This window comes from Sorex fumeus, unplaced genomic scaffold, assembly GCF_029834395.1.
Source record: "Sorex fumeus unplaced genomic scaffold, SorFum_2.1 ptg000050l, whole genome shotgun sequence".
Lineage (NCBI taxonomy): Eukaryota > Metazoa > Chordata > Mammalia > Eulipotyphla > Soricidae > Sorex > Sorex fumeus.
In genome coordinates this window covers 11876091-11898915 of record NW_026606107.1, presented here as the reverse complement: position 1 = coordinate 11898915, position 22825 = coordinate 11876091, and positions in this window count along the sequence as shown.

The window sequence follows — 22825 nt, the reverse complement described above, 5'->3', positions numbered from 1 at the left end:
CTCTGCTTCTTCCTCCCCCATGCTAATTCATTCTCCTTCTCCATCCCCCTTCATCCTCCTTTTCTGGAGTCTGGATTCTGATCCCTCTTTCTCTTCCTTCTGATACCCTGCTTCTTCCTTCCGATCCCTCAGCCCACTCCTACAGTACAGTTAAATCCTCTCTCCATGAGGAATTGGGGGGACAATTACAAATAGGTGCGGTCACAATCAATAGGGGTAGAAATCTTAGCCTCAGGGAAAGCCGGTCCTAAGACAGATCCTCTCTCAGCAGGACGACCCACCCTAGAGCTGGATCCTATAGGTGTGTCTCTCCTCTCCTTGTCCAACAAGCATATAAGAATATATAATATAAATCATTTTGTATGGATACAGTAAGAAATATCTTAAACTTACAGAATTGCTCTCCTAGGGCCATCTCGATCTCAGACTACAGTGCTCAGGCCAGATAGTCTATCCCACCCCTAGCAGGATCCTAGTCTCGTCATTACCTTTGGATCATGACAGCATTTGTCTATGATCAAACTCTTAACTTATAGTTAAGAATCATGGCACCTTAGCCTGGCCCATTTTGATGCCAGGGTAGCTCACCGCTTGCCCTGGGTCCATTCAGTCCCTTGTTGGGACCCTGCTTTTGGGGTGTTAGGAACTAAGGGCAACTGAGGCTTAAGTCAAGAAAGCAGATGCCTGGGAGTGAATAATATTCAGAGCCAATCAAGTCCTAAGTTACAAAGCATAATGTTAACGGTCTTCCTGTATCTATACAAAAATGATATTGCTTTGAAGTAAACTGTTCATAAGGCATAAAGAGAGGAGAAAGGCAATATTTCACTCATACATATAAAATCATACATTTCTGAGAAATCTAACTTACAAATTTACAGAGTCTGATTAGGGGGAAAGCTGAGTAACTGGGTGGGGAGGAGACCATAGGGAAGACTGTTTACAGATAAATACAATGGAATGGAAGTGCCTCAGGAGCACTGTGATGGGTGTAAACAGATAAACCTAAGCTTCTTGTGGAAGAAGGACAAAGCAATGTCACCCTACAGAGGACATCTTTCCATTTCCTCCTGTCCTCTTTTATTTCCTGATGTACCATTTTGTAGTTTTCTTTGTACAGGTCTTTTTGTGTCCTTAGTAAAGCTGATTCCAAGGTACTTGATTTTCTGGGGAACAATTGTGAGCGGGATTGTTTTTTTCATATCACTTTCTTCTCTCTCATTTTCTGAATATAGGAAAGCCATGGTCTTTTGGGTATTGATTTTATAGCCTGCAAGTTTACTATAAAAGTCTATTTTTTCTAGGAGTTCCTTGGTAGAGGTTTTAGGGTTCTCTAAGTATAGTATCAAGTCATTTGCAAATAGTGAGAGCTTGATTTCTTCCTTTCCTACCTGAATGCCCTTAATATCTTTTTCTTGCTTGACCACTACTGCAAGTACCTCCAGTACTATATTGAACAGCAGTGGAGAGAGTGGGTATTCTTGTCTCGTCCCTGATCTTATAGAGAAGGCTATAAGTTTTTCCCCATTGAGGATGATGCTTGCTGTATGCTTGTGGTAGACGACTTTGACTATCTTGAGGAAATTATCTTCAAAACACATTTTGATGAGAGGTTTCATCAAAAACAGGTGCTTGATATAGTTAAAAGCTTTCTTTACATCTATTGGTATGATCATATGGCTTTAATCTTTTCTTTTGTTGATGTGATGGATTATGTTGATTGATTTCTGAATGTTAAACCATCCTTGTATCCCCAGGATGAATCCCACTTGGTCATTGTGTATTATCTTTTTGATGAGTTGTTTAATTATATTTTCTAGTATTTTGTTGAGGGCTGGAGCGATAGCACAGTGGGTAGGGCATTTGCCCTGCAAGCGGCCAGCATGGCCGAACCTGAGTTCGATTCCTTTGCCCCTCTCGGAGACCCCGGCAAGCTACCAAGAGTATCTCGCCCGCACGGCAAAGCCTGGCAAGCTCCCAGTGACGTATTCAATATGCCAAACACAGTAACAACAAGTCTCACAATGTAAACATTACTGGGCCCACTTGAGAAAATCGATGAACAACGGAAGGACAGTGACAGTGACATTTGTCCATAAATCTGATTTTGTTGAGATTCTTCGCATCTGTGTTCATCAGGGTTATCGGCCTGTAGTTTTCCTTTCTTTTGGTTTCTTTGTTTCCTTTTGTTATTAGAGAGATATGAGCTTCATAGAAACTGTTTGGGAGATTTTCTCCTTCTTACATTTCCTGGAAAAGCTTAGAATAACTCGCAATAAGTCATCTTTAAATATTGGAAAAATTCGCTAGTAAATCCATCTGGACATGGGCTTTTGTTTTTGGGAAGACTTTTGAGTACAATTTCAATTTCCTTGTTGTTAATAGGAGTGTTCAGGTATTCTAGATCTTCTTGATTCAGCCTTTGAAGATTATAAGAATGATATGGGTATCCTCATAGGGATTTTTCTGTATCTGTATAATGCAGGAATTTATCCATTTTTTCAAGGATCTGTTGTCTCATGGCATACAGACTTTTAAAGTAGTCTTTGATGATCTTTTGAATATCTTTTGTTTCTGTTGTGATAACCCACTTCTTATTTCTGATTCGGTTTATTAGGGTTCTCTTTCTCTCTTTCTTTCTGAGGCTTGTGAGTGGTTTATCTATCTTGTTTATTTGCTCGAAGAACAAGCTCTTCGTTTCATTGATCTTTTGGACTCTTTTCGTGGTTTCCATGTTGTTGATTTCTGCTCTAAGTTTTATGATTTATTTCTTTTTGCCTAGTTTGTGCTCCTTTTGTTGCTCCTTTTTTAAGATCTTGAGCTGTGAAGTCAAGTTGTTTATATGGACCCTTTCTTCCTTCCCAAGGAATGCTTGCAGAGTTATAAATTTTCCCCTTAATAGGGCTTTTGCTGCTTCCCATAGGTTCTGGTAACTCGTGTATTCATTCTCATTTGTTTCCAGGTATCTTGTGATTTTGTCCTTGACTTCCTTCCTGACCCACTTGTTGTTAAACATCGTGTTGTTTAATTTCCAGGTGTTTGATTATGTTCTTTTTGTCTGTGTTTGATTAGCTTTTATCTTGAGGGCATCATGGTCAGAAAAAAATTGATACTATTTCTATATTCCTGATTCTATTGAGATATGTTTTGTGGCCTAGCACGTGGTCTATTTTGGAAAGAGTTTCTCTTCTATTTCTTCCTTCAAAGCCAATGTTTCCTTGCTGAGTTTTGTTCTTGTTGATTTGTCCAGAGGTAATAAGGCAATGTTGATGTCTGCAGCTACTATTGTGTTGCTAGCAATGTCCTCCTTAAAATCTGTTAGCTGTCATTTTAAATATTTAGCTGTTCCCTCATTAGGTGCGTATACATTTAAGAGTGTGATTTCTTCCTATTGTATGTATCCATTGATAAACAGAAAATGGCCTTCCCTGTCCCTTCTAATCTTTTTCAACCTGAAGGGTATGTTGTCGGATACTAGTATGGATACCCCAGCTTTTTGAGAGCTGTTTACTTGTAGAATTGTTTTTCATCCTTTGATTTTGACTCTGTTTTCTCTGACTGTTCAGATGAGCTTCTTGTAGGCAGCAGAATGTTGGGTTCTGTCTCTGAATCCATTTTGCCACTCTGTGTCTCTTAATTGGTGAATTGATACCATTGACATTGAGAGAGATTAGTATTATGGGGTTTTGTGCCATCTTTCTGTAAGGGTTTTTTGTGCTTGTAGGGTTTGTCTTGTCTTATAGTAGTCCTTGTAGTCCTTCTTTTAGGTTTGGTTTGAGTCTGTGAAGTTCCTGAGCTGTTGTTTGTCCAGAAAATAGTGTACCGTTCCTTCGAGTTTGAGTGAGAGTTTAGCTGGATAGAGTATTCTTGGTGAAGCATTAATTTCTGTGAGTTTTTTCACTATATCCTACCATTGCCTTAGGGCTTGGAGGGTTTCCTCTGATAGGTCTGCTGTGAATCTAATTGGTGCTCCTTTGTATGTGATTTACTTTTTTGACATTACTGTTTACAGTATTATGTCTTTGTTGCATCTATAATTCTAACTATGATATGTCTTGGAGTGTTTTTGTTAGGGTCTCTTTTAGCTGGCACACTTCGGGCTCCTTGAATCTGAACGGCTGCATTGTCCAGCTCTGGGAATTTTTCCACAATGATTTGTTAACCGTGGATTTTTCATTGGGATCGTTTCCCTGACATTCTGGTACTCAAATGATTCTAATGTTGTTCCTCTTGGAATCATCTCCTTGTACTCTGATTCGCTTTAGAGCTATTTGAGGTCTCTTGCCATTGTTTGTTGTTGTCTGTAGGCTTTCTGCAGCTGATCTTCCCGCTCACTGATTATGTCTTCAACTGTAGCCATTCTACTGTTGAGAGCACACACTGAGTTTTTTATTTCATCTGCTGAATCCTTTATTCATGACACTTCTGTGCGTAGATTTTCAATTTTTGCTCTCATTTCTTCCTGTAATTTCTCGATTGTCCAATACATTGTTTCTCTCATGTCCTCCTTTAATTTATTGGATAAGTGTGTCACTGTTTGTGTTCATTGAACATCTTCAGTACTTCATTTCTGAATTCTTTATCAGAGAGGTCCCTTAGGTGAGTAACACCTAATGAGGCTTCTGGACTCTTCATCGTCCTCTCCTTGTGGTGGGGATTTGCGCTGTTTTTTCACGTTGGTGTGGTGGTATGGAGACTGAGAGTTACACGAGATTGCTGGGTATGATTAATTTACCTGTGGCCATGTGAGAATTGGTCGATCCAAAATTAGGCCACGCCCATTTCTGCAGAGGCCAGGCACACTTCTGTAGAGGCCATGCCCCCTACGGCTATCTGGTGTGTGCTGGGGGTGGAGGGGTGTACAACCTGGGGGATGGAGAGATCAGGTGCAGCGTTGGGGACGAACTGGAATTGGCTCAGGGATGGTGGGTGGACCAGGATCCTAGAGGATTCCTGGGGCACATACGCAGCAAGAGCGAAGTCCTGGGTTCGAATAAAGACTGACCTAAGGGATGGAGAGATCAGGCGCAACAATAGGGACTAACAGGAAGAGGCTCAGGGATGGTGGGCGGCCCAGGGTCCTAGAGGATGCCTGGGGCGCATACACAGCGAGAGCGAAGTCCTGGGTTCAAATAAAGACTGACCTGAGGGATGGAGAGATCAGGAACAGCATTGAGGATGAATAGGAAAAGGCTCAGGGATGGTGGGCGGCCCAGGGTCCTAGAGGATGCCTGGGCGTGTATTCAGTGAGAACAAAGTCCTGGGTTCGAATCCCATTTCTTCCTTTAAAGCCAGTATTTTCTTATTGAGTTTTAGTCTTGTTGATCTATCAAAGAGTGTTAGGGCATTGCTGAAGTCTCCGACTACTATTGTGTTGTTACCAATGTCCTCCTTGAAGTCCATTAGCAGTTGTTTTAAATATTTAGCCATTCCCTTACTGGGTACTTATATGTTTAGGAGTGTGATTTCTTTCTGCTATACACATACCTTGATTCTTTAAAAAATGGTCTTCACTGTCCATTCTAATCTTTTTCAGCCTGAAATCTATGATGTCAGATACTAGGATTGCCACCCCAGCTTTTCTGAGGGGGTTGTTTGCTTGAAAGATTGTTTTCCGTACTTTGATTTTGAATATTTGTTTGGTTTGACTGTTCAAATGTATTTCTTGTAGGCAACAGAATGTTGGGTTGTTAGTTCTTGAGTGAAGGGTCAGGAACCAAGAGATAAAAGCAAGGCATGTGGAATGTTTGAAAGTGGAGGGCTAAAGCTCTTTCAGGCCATTTAGCACTGAGTAGCTTTTGCAACCCTTTTTTCATTGAGTTGATGATAAAAACATCCAGCATACATCAGAGTACATAAAGATCAAATTACTTAAGACCAAAACAACTTAAAGTACACATTATTTTGCAGCCTACTGATGCACAAAGTTCTTGATGAATTAAATCAGACCACTTTGTAAATCTTTACATCCCACTTCCCATATATTCCACATTAATATCTATGCAAGCCTACACAATAACCCAATAAGGTATTTATTTAACTTTTATCCAATCATAGCAGTTAATCTACTACAGAAGGCAGCTGCATTGGATCATGCTGACCCCAACCCAGCTCACTCAGAGTTCCTAGCTGTTTGCCGCTATGACACTGCCTTGTTTTCAAGGCAGCATTCCCAGAATTTCCTCATGACTCTGGTCAGGCTCCAATATTGGGTTCAGGTTTTTAATCCATTATGCTACTCTGTGTCTCTTAATTAGTGCACTTAGACTGTCGATGTTGAGAGAGATTATTGTCATGGGGTTTTGTGCCATCTTTCTGTAGAGGTTTGTTATGCTTGCAGGGGGGTTTCTTGTCTTAAAGTAGCCCCTTTATTGCTTCTTTTAAGGTTAGTTGTGAGTCTATGAAGTTCCTGAGCTGTTGTTTATCCATGAAATGGTGTATCATTCCTTTAAGTTTGAGTGAGAGTCTAGCTAGATAAAGTATTCTTGGTAAGGTGTTCCTTTCATGGAATTTTTTTAACTATATCCCACCATTGTCTTCAAGCTCAGACAGTTTCCTCTGATAAGTCTGCTGTAAATCTAAGGGGTGTTCCTTTGTATGTTACTTCCTTCTTTGACCTTGCTGCTTGTAGTATTGTGTCTCTATCTGTGGTACCTGTCATTCTGATTATGATATTTCTTGGAGTTTTGTATTAGGGTCTATTTGAGCTGGTACCCTCTGGGCTCCTTTGATCTGGATGCATGCATTCTTCAGCTCTGGAACTTCTCAGCGATGATATCTTTAACTAATGCTACTTCAATGGGGTTGCCTCCTTGTCCTTCTGGTACTCCAATGATTCTTATCTCGTCCCTCTTAAATTCGTCCCTCGGTCTCTTACTCGCCTGAGTGCTATTCTGAGGTCTTTTTCGGTTATATCTTATTTCTTCTATGCTATCTGCAGCTCATAGTCAAGCTCACTGATTCTGTCTTCAGCTGTTGTCACTCTACTATTGAGGGCACCCACTGAGTTTTTAATTTCATCTACCAGATCTTTTATTAGTGACATTTCTGTTTGCAGCTTTCTTATTTCTTCCTGTATTTTGTTGGCTGTCTGTTCCCATGTCTCTTCCATGTCTTCCTTTAATTTATTGGGTCTCTTTTCCATAGTTTCTTTGAGCTCATTGAACATCCTCGACATTTCATCTCTGAATTCTTTATCGGAGAGATTATTATTTTGGAAAGTCCCTGTTGAGGCTTCAGGGATCTTTTCTTCATCCTCTCCTCCTATTGGGGAGCTGCGCTGCTTCTTCATGTAATATGGAGGTGGGTCTCTCCAGTTCACTATAAGTGACCCCCCTCTTGTTGAAAGAGAGGATTCTAGATGGGCTTGGTCGATGGTGGTCTCCCTTTTCCTTTTTAAGACTACTCTCTTTGGTGCTTCTCTTTGCCTTATGTTGGGCTGGTAGCGCGGCTTCAGAGAGTCTGCTCTTTTAAAGGCTTATTCAGATTCTTGTGTTTACCGTTATTTTGGTGAGTTTTGGGGAGTATTTTGATTGGAATAGGTTAGTGGTCTATGGCCTAATGTGTTTGCGATAGCCGGGATGTTCTCTTTAGAATTAGGTAACCAAGGCTGAGTCTCAACTCCAAAGTGTGGGAGGACACACACACCACACTGGCATACCTGTTAGTGGAGAGCAGCTTAGATGTATGCTGGAGCTTGGAGTTACCTTTGATGCGCTCCTGAGGATTGCCCAGTCCCCTTTTGTCCAGACGCTCCAAGAGAGCCTCAGCATGGAAGGGGCTTCAGGATCCGGGGTTCTGGGAGCTAGGCCCCAGAGGTCACACTCACCTCGTTGGCGTACCTGTTGGTGGACCACAGCTTAGGTGCAAGCTGGGGCTTGGAGTTCCCTCTGATGCATTCCTGAGGCTTGCACGGCCCCCTTTTGGTCAGGTGCTCGGAGGGAGCCTTGGCTGGAGAGGAGTATCAGATATTTTCAAAGAACAGTTACTTCTTGTTTCAGACATCCAAAGCTGTTAAAGGGACAGCTTTCAGTTCTCAAACCATCCATCAAATCTCTCAAATTCTAAATGTTAAATATAATCTACATTCTGTATATCACCCATGGTCCTCAGGAAGAATGGAACAATTATACATACCACACCTTAAAACAACAACTTACTAAACAGCACAGAATTATGTAAAGATAACAGGATACCCTGAGCTATTTTCCTTAATTTTTCTCCATATTACACCCTGGAATCCTCTATCCTTATCTCCTTTGTGTTCTGGTATGGCATGACACTCTTAGTCTCTTCAGACACCAACCAGGCTACCTCCTCTTGACTTACACTTGCCTACATTACACACAATTAAAAATTCAACGAGACAAAGCTATACAATGCTCACTCAATCAGACCTTAATCTCTTCCAATAGTATTATAACCAGGGATTTGATTTTTATTTTTTTAAAGAAGAGAAAAACCTGCTGGAGTTATTAAACCTCTATATCCAAAGTAAAGTAAACCATAATTTGTTATTCTCATTACTGTAACAGCAGCTAAACTCTCAGGAACAAAATATCTTAGATACATCACAGATACCTGATGCCTGCTCCAGCTATGCCAGTAGTTGTTCCTACTCCTTTATACAACTCAGCCATGCAGCTGTCTTCAATTTCCAAAGTTCTCTATGATCTAAAAGCGCTCAAGTGTTTCAAACTTAATCCAGAATGGTGCACCTACATCCATCTTGTGGTAGGATCATTCTTTGATTTTTTAAATTTTGTTTACTTTTTATCTTTTGTAGATGTGCTTCTGTGCAACTTCTCTAGTTCAGGGAAGGGAAACTTTGTATTGACAACTTGCTTAATTTAAATGCTGTGCCTTTTGTACGTACTCTCACTTCTTCTTCCCCACAATTTAATCCCATTTTTTATATAATTGCATAGGACCCTTATCCCTATCATCTTATTCTGAAAGCCATTGACTACTTGACCTAATTTATTATTTGGAATGAACTTCACCAGTCTGAACAGATTTATGGATGAGCTTTCAAAAATTTCCTCCAGGAGCTCTGTCTGAATTTATGCACTTCAAAATCCTTTACATGTTCAAAAACACTCCTACTCCAACGTGCACTTCAAAGCCAGAATTAACCCCTATCTCACAGCACTAAAAAGGCAGTCGAGGCTATTTACACCAAAGGCTAAGTTTGTGTCTGTTTTCCAGACCACGACATTGTCCCTATCTTCGGCCAATCATACAGACAAGTTAGAATCTCAGCCACTTTACGTCCACAAATAGCATCCCCTGAAAAAATTAATTTTACATAAAGGCTGACATAATATTCGATATGGATATACAATTAGTATTGTAAACACCCAGTCTTGACAAACATTCAAATGAAATAACCTTCCCCACTCTGCCTTTTGTGGAGACACAGGAGTATTGACCTGTCTACTACCTGTTTTTCAAGTTTTAATTATCCCTCACTATTTTTGGGGTGGGGGAGGGTACACACCTGGTGATACTCAAGGCTTACTCCTGGCTCTGACCATATGGGATCCAGGGACCAAACCTGGGACCTGCTTCACACATGGCAAATATCCTACCCACTGTACTATCTCTCCAGCCCTAGATCCCTCAATCTTATCTACACAGAAGTAGACATTTTCTATTCCAAAGCAATATGATAACCTTAAACACCCCCTCAGCTTAGACAAGAATAACACTGTCATTATTGTGTGGAGGATAACAATGCAAGCTAGTCTATATTTCATTATAATTAACTTACTATCTCAAACCCCTGGATTAACTGTTTATATCTTAATCAAATCGTTTTATCAAACCAGTAACATTATTTATGTTAAAGTAGTCACAAATCTAGTAATCTCACCTGGACATTGAAATTATTTTTCCTACTTAGTCAACCCATTAAATATTATGCATAATTCTAAGCTAGCTTTTCTTTCATCTGTTGCATCATTTGATATTAGATTTGTGTGTATGAATAAATGAGGCAAGTATGTAGTCAAAAAGGCATTTTGTATTATTGTGTTCTTGTATGCACCCTAAAATAGGATTCTATTATCTATGTGGTACCCAGAATTCTTATGCCTTCCTATACCTGGTATAGGTCTTCCCCTCTCATTTACTTGTTTCCTAAACTGATATATATATATATATAATATTTATAAATTATACAGTCTTGATCTCAGACTTAATCTTGTATTATGGAAAATCTTCCAGTGCCCCTAGTCATATTCAAACAATAAGAGCTGAGTCAATCTACCTCCTTATTTCAACTGGAATTCTAGCAGGAGTAGGCACTTAAACTGGATATATTATATACATCAAGGCATGAAACTTATTCTTAACATTAGCAGAAGAAATAAAGCACACTATCCATGGAAGATATACAGGGTCCAGTTTTGCCAGTGGCCATATGTAGCTATAATGCAGCTAATTGGATCCCAAGAACATGGAGACTTTTACTGTCAATGGATGCTCAAAGGTTCTGCATTTAGCATGGCTGAGACAAAGCAATCCACACAGGGCATAGACTCGTAGTAGTATGACATAGTTTTTTAGAAGAAGCAATGGTTAAAATGCAGGTTGAAGAAATGTGCCTATGTGCACAGATGGCAGAAGAAGGAAGAGGGTTGTTGTGGCAAAGAAGGAGCTGCTGGAGCACTGTCTTGAAGGCTCTAAAAAAGAGGCAAGGTTGAAGTATTGCTGACACACAAATATGTTGGCTTCTTGGGGCTGGAGTTATAGTACAGTGATAGAGTGTTTTCCCTGCATGCAGCCAAACCTGGTTTGATCCTCAGCATCATATATGGTCCCCAGAGTACCACCATGAGGAATTCCTGAGAACTGCTATGTGTGACCCAAAAAGAAAAAAAAACCCACAAAGATGTCTGCTTCCCATGTCACAAGCCATGAGCCACCAGTAATAACAAGGCCAATTAATCCATGTTATTGTCAGAAAATATCAGGTTTCCCCAGCAACAACGAAGTTCCCAGAGAAGTCAGGGCCTGGGATGTAACATCAGGCCCAGTAAACGCTGGTGGTTAATGGGCAGTGACAGAGAGAACGCCGATATCACTCCGCCTTTATTTATTTATTTATTTATTTATTAGTGAAACACCATGAGGTACATTTGTAGACTTACAAATTTTTGTGCTTGGGCTTCAGTCATACAATGATCAAGTACCCAGCCCTCCACCAGTGTCCATTCTCCACCCCCACCAATCCCAGTATCCCTCCCACCCCCATATCCCCCCATCCCACCCTGCCTCTGTGACAGGGCACTACCTTTTGTTGTCTCTCTCCTTTTGGATGCTGTGGTTTGCAAAAGAAACATTAGGTGGCAATCATGTTCGGTCTATAGTCTACTTTCAGCATGCATCTCCCATCCTGGGTGGATCTTCCCAACACCCTTTATTTGGTGCTCCCTTCTCTATCTGAGCTGCCTTTACCCCTAGAGTGTGTGGCTGGCCATCAAGCCATGGAGTGAACCTCCTGGTATTTATCACAGCTATTCTTGGGTGTTAGTCTCCTATTTTGTTAGTTTATGTTCCCCAGATGAATGCAATCTTTCTATGCCTGTCCCTCTCTTTCTGGCTCATTTCGCTTAGCATGATATTTTCCATGTAGTACCACTTTTATGTAAATTTCATGACTTCATTTTTTCTAACAGCTACATAGTACTCCAATATGTAGATGTACCAAAGTTTCTTTAACCAGTCATCTGTTCTCGGACACTCAGGTTTTTTCCATATTCTAGCTATTGTAAACAGTGCTGCAATGAACAAACAAGTGCAGATGTCACTTCGAATATATTTTTTGCCACTCCTGGGTATATTCCCAGGAGTGGTATTGCTGGGTCAAATGGGAGCTCAATTTCTAGTTTTTTCAGAATCGTCCATACTGTTTTCCAAAGGGGTTGAACCAGTCGGCATTCCCACCAGCAGTGAAGGAGGGTCGCTTTCTCGCCACATCCGTGCCAACACAGGTTGCTTTTGTTCTTTTGGAAGAATGTCAAAATGAGTTAGAGACTGGGCCTCCTCTGTGTAGTCTATTCTTCATCATAGGAGACAGAATCCTAAGGACAAGAACACAAGTAAAATTATAAGTATCCCTCCAGCACTTCCCACAGCATTTTTCATGCTTTGTCACCAAGAATGGGGATCCATTCCCTGCAAAGCATCAACTATTCCCTGGATCAGACCTTATTAACATAAATTAGAAAATATCTTTCAGAAAATATTAACAATTACCTTCTTGGGAGATTGGTCATCAAGGCAGAAATTCCCTTTTAGGTCTAATAAATGATATCTGATTTTTTCCCACTCATGGAAGGACTCATTATAAGGCTCAAGGGTAATACAACTAGAAGAACTATTACAATCATATAAATGTTCAAATTGTTGTTCCAATATCTCAAATTGCTCCTGGACTCAAAATATTGCTTGATGCAAGGTATAAAGTTGCTGCTTCAAATCCTTGTTGGCAGTAGCTTGAAGTGTCCATAGGTAGTGAGAGTAATCAACAGTACAAAAATCTGCGAGAGCATCTAGGAGCTTCTTGAGAAAGCAAACCAAGAGTTCTTCTGCTGGGGTATCACGGCTATTCCCTCTTTAGACTGGGTGGCTGCCTTCAGTGCCAGGGCCTAAAAAATGGAAGTGGAACTTGTAGCCTTTTCTGGGGAGATTTCTTCTGTGGAAACATAAGCTTATCCTTTCCTCCTGGATTATAAGTGTTCCTGCCTCCCATTCCTTGTCAGTTTTAACCCAGATAGGTATAATAACAAGTTCATTTAAAGTTGGTTCAGATCCAAAATGATGTTCTTCTACCATGTAAGAACAATTCTGCAAATATAATTTAACAATTCAATTTGATCATGCAGTTTTTTTTTCAAAACACGTACTCAAATCTTCTACACATTCCTTTACATTCATTCTACCCTGTAATTCCACTTCAAAACCAGCTTTACAAATTTAATAGGATTAAGTCCTCCCACTGATAATATCACTATTCATTATTTTTCGTACTTGAACTATGAATTTTACTCCTGATAGTCACATCTTAAAGAATAACTTTCTTTTCTCCCTGAATTTTGTACAGTTTAAGTTTCAAGAAATTCATAAACAAGTTGCTAACCACTGTCACACTTAGGGTGACAAAATTGGGCTCTACAGTGCTTGTATCTAAAGTTTTATGCAGATATCTCTGAATGAATAAAAGGCATTCCATCACTTTGATAGATATTCAAAAGACTTTACCATTAAAGATATTATAATACATGATACCTGGCAAGAAAATTTTCTTTACGTTAGAATTTAACCTAAACATATCTGTTTTAAAACATTGATGTCTAGAGAACTGCAGAGACATTATAGGGTTATAACACATAAAAAATTACCACGAAACATCTTAATAATAGCATGTATATTTTTGTACTGGGAAGACTGCTTACAATTCTTATCACATATTTTGTCAATTCTCCATTTCTAAGCTATTGAAGTTGAAACGGATCATCGCAGCTACAGCTGAGTTTTGAAACAGCCACTTTTTCTCTTTGGTTCCTTTAGTTCCTTATCAGAAACCAACTCCCTAACAAGCAACAAAATCTGAAACTGAGCACTACTTCTAGGAAGAGTGATATATATGTACATATAACTTTGTTCTCTAAACCTAATAATTAGTGCAAGTAAAAACATACCTTTCTTAAAGTGAATTAAAATTTTGAGTTATAAAAAGTTTCAGTGATCCAATGTTTCTAGACCTGTTAAAATTTTGTATATTCATGTTGGCTTTCTATGAGAATAAACAAACTTGAAAATAATTAGCCCAATCACTTTATCTTTGAATTAGTCAAAAATCTTAATAAACTAGATCAATTTTATTAATGGCCTGATATCTGGAATTAATTCCAGTCCTTTAACATTGATAAGGAAAATATTAATTAATGGCCCGATATCTGGAATTAATTCCAGATATGATCATATGAATAGATGCAGAGAAAGCGTTTGACAAGATCAAGCACCTCTAAGATAAGGAAAATATTTTACATCCACATTTATAACCTTAAACTAAATTATTACTCTTTTGAGCAGTTTTACATTATACAATTACTTAAAATCATAAGTTTTCCAGAAAAAATAGTCTAAGAACTCCAAACAGAAACCAAAAATGTTTTCAGGCAAGAAAAAATGTCCTTGGATAGGTACCAGCATAAGAAAAAGTTTGAACTGTCAATGTGTATGAAAACATGAGAAAACATTCTTAGTTTTAATACCTTCTTTACCTCTGTAGTTGCAAAATGGCCTAATATCTCATTAAATTTAGCTAATGTTTGTAAGGTAAAGAACTGAACTGTCTTATAGACCTCTTATCTCACTGCTGTCTTTTGGCTCTAATTCAACAACTACTCATTGTAGTCAATAATCAGTTTAGAGATCTTTCAGAATACTTATTAACCAGTGAAGTTCAAAGCATCTGAACTTTTACATTTTTCATACACAGACAAACTGAAGACGAACATAGACACACTCAGACAAACACATGCAAACGTTTGAGCGATCAATTTGCTATATCTCTGACCCTCTAAGAATGACAGGAAGTGATACCAAGTGCAGACAGAGATACCACAAAGAAAGAGAACTACAGGCCGATATCCCTGATGAACACAGATGCAAAGATCCTCAACAAGCTACTAGCAAATAGAATCCAACTACTCATCAAAAAGATTATACACCATGACCAAGTAGGATTCATCCCAGGGATGCAAGGATGGCTTAACGTTCGTAAATCAATCAACATCATCCATCACATCAACAAAAGAAAACATAAAAAACATATGATCATATGAATAGATGCAGAGAAAGCATTTGACAAGATCCAGCACCTCTTTATGATGAAAACCCTAGCCAAAAGGGGTATAGAGGGGACTTTCCTCAACATAGTTAAAGCCATTAACCACAAGCCTACAGCAAGCATCATCCTCAATGGGGAAAATTGAGAGCCTTCTCTCTAAGATCAGGGATGAGACAGGATGCCCACTCTCTCCACTGCTGTTCAATATAGTACTTGAAGTACTTGCAATAGTGATTAGGCAAGAAAAAGATATTAAGGGCATTCAGGTAGGAAAGGAAGAAATCAAGCTCTCACTATTCGCAGATGATATGATACTATACTTAGAGAACACAATAACCTCCACCAAAAAAACTCCTAGAAACAATAGACTCGTATAGAAAAGTTGCAGGCTATAAAATCAATACCCAAAAGTCCATGGCTTTCCTATATGCAAACAGTGAGAGGGAAGAAAGCAACATAAAAAAAAAATCCCGTTCAAAATTGTGCCCCAGAAAATCAATTACCTAGGAATCAGCTTAACTAAGGAAGTAAAGGACCTGTACAAAGAAAACTACAAAACACTACTTCAGGAAATAAAAGAGGACATGAGGAAATGGAAAGATATCCCCTGCTCATGGATCGGGAGACTTAACATTGTTAAAATGGCAATACTTCCCAAAGCATTGTACAAATTCAATGCAATCCCTATAAGGATACCCATGACATTCTTCAAAGAAATGGAGCAAACACTCCTGAATTATGTATGGAACAATAAGACCCCAAAAATAACTAAAGCAATTCTTGGGAAAAAGAAAATGGGAGGAATCGACCTCCCTAACTTCAAACTCTACTAAAAAGCAGTAATAATTAAAACAGCATGGTACTGGAACAAAGGCAGAGCTGCAGACCAATGGAACAGGTTTGAATACACTGACATCTCCCCTCAATCATATGATCAACTAATCGTTGATAAAGGTGCAAGAAATATGAAGTGGAGTAAGGAAAGCCTCTTTAAGAAATGGACTGGACGGCTACTTGCAAAAATAAAATGGGCTCAGAACTCTGCCTAACACCATGTACGAAAGTAATATCAAAATGGATTAAAGGCATCAACATCAGACTGGAAATCATAAGGTACATTGAAGACAAAGTTGGCAAAACCCTCTATGACATTGAAGCTAATGGTATCTTCAAAGATGTCACACCACTGGCCGAGCAAGTGAAAACAGAGATAAATAAATGGGACTATCTTAAACTAAGAAGCTTCTGCACCTCAAAAGAAACAGTGACCAAATACAAAGACAGTCTACAGAATGGGAAAGGATATTTGCCGAATACACATCTGACAAGGGGTTGATATCAAGGATATATAAAGTACAGGTTGAACTCCACAAGAAGAAAACATCCAACCCCATCAAAAAATGGGGCAATGAAATGAACGGAAACTTTCTCAAAGAAAAAATCCGAATGGCAAAAAGCACATGACAAAATGCCCTACATCATTAATCATCAGGGAGATGCAGATCAAAACCACAATGAGATACCATCTCATACCTCAGAGACTGGCCCACATCCAAAAGAACAAAAGGAACCGATGCTGGCGCGGATGTGGCGAGAAAGGGACACTCCTTCACTCTTGGTGGGAATGCTGACTGGTTCGGCCCTTTTGAAAAACAGTATGGACGATTCTCCAAAAATTAGAAATTGGGCTCCCATTTGACCCAGCAATACCACTCCTGGGAATATATCCCAGAGAGGCAAAAATGTATAGTCGAAGTGACATCTGCACTTGTTTGTTCATTGCAGCACTCTTTACAATAGCCAGAATCTGGAAAAAACCTGAGTGACCAAGAACAGATGAGTGGTTAAAGAAACTTTGGTACATCTACACAATGGAATACTATGTAGCTGTTAGAAAAGATGAAGTCATGACATTTACATACAAGTGGTACTACATGGAAAATATCATTCTAAGCGAAATGAGTCAGAAAGAGATGGATAGACATAGAAAGATTGCATTCATCTGGGGAATATAAAGTAACAAAATAGGAGATTAATACACAAGAATAGCTGAGATCAGTACCAGGAGGATTACTCCATGGCTTAGAGGTCAGCTGGGAATTCTAGGGGAAAAGACAGCTCAGATAGAGAAGGGAGCACCAAATAAAGGGTGTTTGGATGATCCTCCCAGGAGGGGAGATGCATGTTGAAAGTGGACTATGGACTGAACATGATTGCCACTCAATGCCTCTTTTGCAAACCCCAACACCCAAAAGGAGACAGAACAAAAGGGAATGCCCTGTCACAGAGGCAGGTTGGGATGGGGGGATGGGTGTAGGAGGGATACTGGGATCTATGGTGGTGGAAAATGGGCAATGGTGGAGGGATGGGTATTTGATCGTTGTATAATCGAAACCCAAGTGCAAACATTTGTAAATCTACAACTGTACCTCATAGTGTTTCACTAATAAAAATTTTAAAAATAGAATGACAGGAAGTCAGTCAAGTTAAAGTCAGTCAGAAGAAAAGGGATACAACGATCTCTCACATAAGTGGGACCTAAATCTCCAAATCAAGGTAATAACAAAGATCCAAAGGCAAAATAATGGGAGAGTTTATCCACACAATTAAGTTGGAGGAATGCTAGGTGGGATGGGTTTTGGAGTTCTTAAAAGAGGGAAGAGTACACTGGTGATGAGTGTGATGTTGGAGTTATGTGCATAAGAAATCATTATTTGATGAACCATCTCCATTGTCATGTAAGCTCATTTACTGGCTTTTTCCAAAGACTCATAAGTAAATCTCAAAAAAGATCAACTAGCTACAAAAATTTCTTGGACATGGTCCAGATAAAAATTTAACTCCAGCTGGACCGCTGAGTTAAGAATTTTTGATTTTCTGGAATGTGCAGCTGTCAATATTCAAACTTCACAATACTGATAATCCAGTAGTAGCACACCATTGGATTGGATGTAACATGGAAGACAAGCAATATTGATGAACAAAAACATTAATACAGAAATCTTAACTTTTAATAATAATTTATGAATCCTTCAGAAAAGGACTTAATGATCTCATGACTTGAGATTCAAAATTTTTCACTAATTTTTCCATAGCAAATTTTCTTTAGTCATTCTATTATCCATTTATTGGTAACAAGTAATATAAAATAAATTATTGTGGGCCTGCTATGGGGGAAGGCTAAAGGGTGGTTGGGAATATGGAGAAAATATTGGAGGGAAGGTGACAATGGTGTTGCAATATTGAATGTCTGTAACTAATCATCATGAATGACTTTTTACACCATGGTGTATAAGTAAATTGTGTGTATGTGTGTGAACCATTATTAATAGCATTGTGAGTCACAGAATCTCAGTGAAAAATCTTTAAAAACCTGGTCTTGGTTCAAATGACTGATGCTTTCCCTTGACCCCTTAGGAGCATCAATTCTGCTGCTAGTATTTGATCTCTGATTGTTAAAATATCCTCTGACATCCAGGATAGCATTCACCAAATATACCATGCAACTCAACAATAGCACTGATATTATTTTGTCGTTTTAGCATATGATATGTATAATATAATTTGAGTAATTTTCCTTTTTAAAATTTTATTACGCCTTAAGTAATACACTGGTAATAGCATTAAAGTTTATAGTATTAATGTATCAACTTTCTATACTTCACCACCATGACCAAAATTTGCATAATCCTCCACCATTGCCCTCGTGTCACTTCTAGTATGATTTTCATTCTATCCAAATAATTTTGTGTTTTGTAATCCAGGATCAAGTTATAGAGATAGTATACTTAATATGCTACTGTCTATATTTTATCTAGGGACTTATCTATGTCTTTATTTCCAGCAGGAAGTAAATACAAAATCTAAATAAATAAGGAGAATGCCAAATTAAAACAGTACTACAAAGCAGCAGTAATTAAAACAGCATGGCATGGTATTGCAATAAATACAAATCCGCAGACCAATGGAATAAAATCAAATACCCTGCAGAAAACCCTCAAATATATTCTCATTTAATCTTTGACAAGGAATAAAGTAACATGAAGTGGAGCAAGGAAAACATCTTCAACAAGTAGTACTGGGAAAACTGGGCAGCTTGTTGCAAAAAATGAACTCAACCTCTTTCTAATGCCATAAACAAAAGCCAGATCAATGTGGATTAAAGACCTCAATATAAAACCTGAATCCATAAGGTTCATGGGAGAAATGTAGGAAGAACCTTCCATGACATTAAAAATAAAGGTATCTTCAAAGATCAAATACCATTGACCAAGCAAGTGGAAGCAAAGTAAAACAAATGGGACTTCACTAAACTAAGAATCTTATGAACCTCTAAAGAAGTTGTGAGCAAGATACAAAGACAGCCCAGGAATGGAAAAAAAGTATTTACCCAATACCTGTTTGATAAGGGGCTCAAAGTTATATAAGGATCGTGTATAATTTTACAGGAGAAAAACATCCAACCCCATCAAAAAATGGGGAGAAGAAATGAACAGAAACTTCCTCAAAGTAGAAATACAAATGACCAAAGGCACATGAAAAAGGTTCTACATCACTAATCATCAAGAGATGCACATGAAAAAAAAATGAGCTATCTTCTCACACCACATAGTCTGGCACTCATGAAAAAGAATAATAAAAACCAATGCTGGTGCGGATGCAGGGAGAAAGGGATTCTCATTCATTGTTGTTGAGAATGCCAACTGGTCTAGTTTTTTTGGAAAACAATATGGGCATTCCTCAAAAAAACTAGAAATTAATCTTCCATATGACTCAGCAATAACACTCTGGGAATCTATCCTGGAGGCCAAAACACACACAGAAGAAATGCCATCTGCACTTGTGTTTTCATTACAGTACTATTCACAGTATCTAGAATTGGGAAACTATCAGGTGCCCAAGAACATATGACTGGATAAAGAAACTATAGTCCATCTACACAATGGGATACTTTGCAATCACCAGGTAAAATGAAGTCATGAAATTTGATTATAAATGGATGGGCATGGTGTTTATCATACTAAGTGAAATGAATCAGAGGGAAAAGTATAGACACAAAATTATAGCACTTATTAATGGGATATAAAATATATAGTCTGAGAACATTGCCCAAAGACAGTAGAGGGACAGGAGGACTGGTCCACGTTTGAAAGAGTGCCACAACTTGGAGGAGAGGACAGTTAGGATATGAAAGGGACCACTATGACAATAATAATTGTAAAATGAACATTCTGGACAAGAACTGAATGCGGAAATAGGTAAGGCGATATACATGATATCCTTTCAGTACATGTACTGCAAACCACAAAACCCTAAAGTATAGAGAGAGACAGACAGATTGAGAGATAGAGATAGATATGAGAGAAGAGAGAGAAAGAGAGATGAGAGTTAGAGATAGATATGAGAGAGGAGAGAGAGAGAGAGAGATAAAGAAGAAAAGTGCCTGACATAAAGGCAAACTGGAGGTGGCGGTGGAGGACGAAAAACTGGGGACACTGGTGATGGGAAACGTAGAAGGGAGGGCTGTTGGAACATTGTATGATTGCAACCCAATCATGATTAACTTAATAAAAATGACGGTTTAATAATTTTTTAAATAAATTTTAAAGTATAAAGAGGGTGAATATTAGGGTATCTAAGTAGCACTGCACTGTACCATAGCACTGTCCTCCTGTTGTTCACTGATTTTCTTGAGCGGGCCCAGAAATGTCTCCATCGTGAGACTTGTTGTTACTGTGTTTGGCATATCGAATATGTCATGGGTAGCTTGCCAGGCTTTGCCGTGTGGGTGAGATTCTCTCAGTTGCCTGCCGGGCTCTCCGAGAGGGGCGGAGGAATCGAACTCGGGTAGGCCACATGTGCTTCATGCAAGGCAAACGCCCTACCTGCTGTGCTATCGCTCTGGCCCAAGGTATCTAAGTAGGTTGAAATATTTAGGGTTATATTCATCCTGAAGTCAGAGGTCTCTGAAGGCTCTCTTATATCAGAAGAGAGGCAGATGGAGGATATTCATGACTCATTGTTCCAAATGGTCTTGTAGATCTCAGCAAATTCCTCTTTCTTCAAACTCCCCATCAAGACTCCTAGAGAAATTAACTAGCCATAATTCTATGTTCTTTTGTTTTGATAAGCTAATCTCTAAGACTTGTTGCATTTATAAACCTACAACACCAATTCCCAGATATCTAAAATTCTCTCCCTTCTCTTGCCCTTTTTTGCCTATTACAGAAATAAAATTTAAATTTCTTCAACAATTCCTTAATTATTATTACACTTGACAGTAAATAATCTGCCCAACCTCTTATTGGTCTCTATTTTCATTACTTTTCCATGGTACTTCTTGTAACATGTAGTCATAATGGAATACTTCAACAGGAAAAATCTTGAAAAAATCTTAAAAACATAGTAGTTGCTAGTTCAGTTACGTCTATGAGTGTATGCATGCACACATGAATATGCATATGTGGCATTTACTGTTTTCAAATTGTAGCAAAAATAATAAGATTATATTATTAAAAGTCAGCCTTTAAAAACAAATTTACACAACCTTTTTACTTATCAAGAATGAAAATATATTATTGCTGTATTATATGAAAAATTGTTTCCTAAGAATAAACATATGATCACCTACAGATGAAATTGTAAGATGTTAATTATTTAACATATATTATAATGTGCATTAGGTGAGCTTACCTTTATAATTATTTTAATAATAGTATATTCATTTATGTACATTTTAATAAACACAAAATATTACTTGCAGAAACTCAATCCAAAGAAATTAATTTTTAAAAGATTGAGACTCATATGTTGTACTTCATAACATTATAGATAACCAGAACAAAAGCAATAATTTGCATTAAAAAAGAAAAACTGGAGGTATGGTGCTGCCAGCAGGTCAATCTGTACCTGTGAGGCGAATGTATCAACATCCTGCTGGTGCCTTCAGACTTCCAGATACCCCAAAATTGCTGCTGCGCCTTTAGCCAGACCCCAAAACCTTGCGGTAAAGTTTACCATGAAAGTAAACAGCCAATAATAAGGTATGTGGGAGACACACCCACAAACCACCTTGGGCTCAGCTATATAAGTGGAGGCATGACCTATCTGGTTCCTGATTCAACTGCTTAACGGTCATGATTCCAGAGACTCAGAAACAAATCTTGAAACCCAGCGGCTTTTGCCAGAAATGCATCCAGACCACACAGTAGATTACTGTCATCCGGCCACCCCAGGGGGGAAGGGGTGCTGTCACTCCACCTGCTCCCCATTGGCGGCTCAGTGGCCGCCATCCACCAGAAGCCATTGGAAACTCACATTTGGGCCCACAGTGATGAGATACGTGGGGCCTCATGGAATGGGTGTGGAGCCTCCCTTTCCCTCCCATCCCAACTAGACTCTGAGTTGCCACCAACGAATGGCCTCTCTGACTCCAGAACAAGCCGTTTAATGGCCATGATCCCAGAGATTCAGAAACAAATCGCAGAACCCAGTGGGTTTTGGCAGAAATGTGTCCAGATCTTGCAGTAGGTTACAGGTGCTGGGCCACCCCAGGTGTAAATAGGTTTCATGCCTTGGCCTGTTCTTCCTGGCAGCCTGGTGGCCGCCATCCTCCAGAGGCCACTGGAAGTCAGGTTTGGGCCCACAGTGACGAGACACACGTGGCTTCATCGGATGGGGGTGGAGCCGGCCCTTTCCTCCCCATCCCAAGTAGACCCTGAGTCACCACCATTGAATGGCCTCTCTGGCTCCTGAACAAGCTGCTTAACAGCCATGATCCCAGAGACTCAGAAACAAATCTCGGAACCTAGTGACTTTTGGAAGAAATGTGTCCGGACCCTGCAGTAGGTTACTGTCACCGGGCCATTCCAGGGGAGAAAGGGTGCTGTCCCTCTGCCTACTCTCCCTAGATGGCTTGGTGGCCGCCATCCACCAGAGGCCATTGGACAGTCAGGTTTGGGCCCT